Source organism: Coregonus lavaretus, assembly GCF_964263955.1.
Source record: "Coregonus lavaretus genome assembly, chromosome: 4".
NCBI classification, from domain to species: Eukaryota; Metazoa; Chordata; class Actinopteri; order Salmoniformes; family Salmonidae; genus Coregonus; species Coregonus lavaretus.
This window is the reverse complement of record NC_139991.1, coordinates 1,801,202-1,801,828: the sequence shown is the minus strand read 5'-3', so window position 1 is coordinate 1,801,828 and position 627 is coordinate 1,801,202.

Genomic DNA, 627 nt, shown 5'->3' with positions numbered 1-627 from the left:
CTTTTGTTTCAGTGTATTGGTGTTACCATAGAAACAAATAGTTTCTGTCTTTTGCACTTCTCATATGAAATCATATCTTTGTTTGACACCTGTCAGATAAGGCCACATACAGGCATATAATAGTTTACAAGGGTATGCATATTAATCTGTTAAGTAGCTATACATGGTAGCGAGGTACACATCCTCTGTTGCCGTGGCTGTGTTCTTGCTTCAGGTTTTGGTAAAGTGTAATTTGCCAGACAGTACCATTTAGTTTACACTTAGTATTACAGCATTTGTCAAGAAACATAAAGGTCAAGTTAGTTTTTCTAGTAGTAGCCATTCTACCATGTAATTCACTTTATGATAGGATTGGGTTTGTATTTCATTTGTATAAGCAATATGTCAATTCAATTCCAAACACAAGCCTTAGATGTGCAGCTAAACAGAGGGGCCACAGTAGATAATACTTTTTTTTTTTTTTTACTTCCAATCATTTTGAAAGCGGATCTTTAAATGCACTTGAGCCAGAATTGGATTTGTGTGAGACGTTCGGTGGTTGTGTAAACAGATCTGTGATTGCAGGCCTATTTGGTCACGTACTGGCCAGGATGTCTGAATTATGTTTGCAAACGATGAGCAATTTTT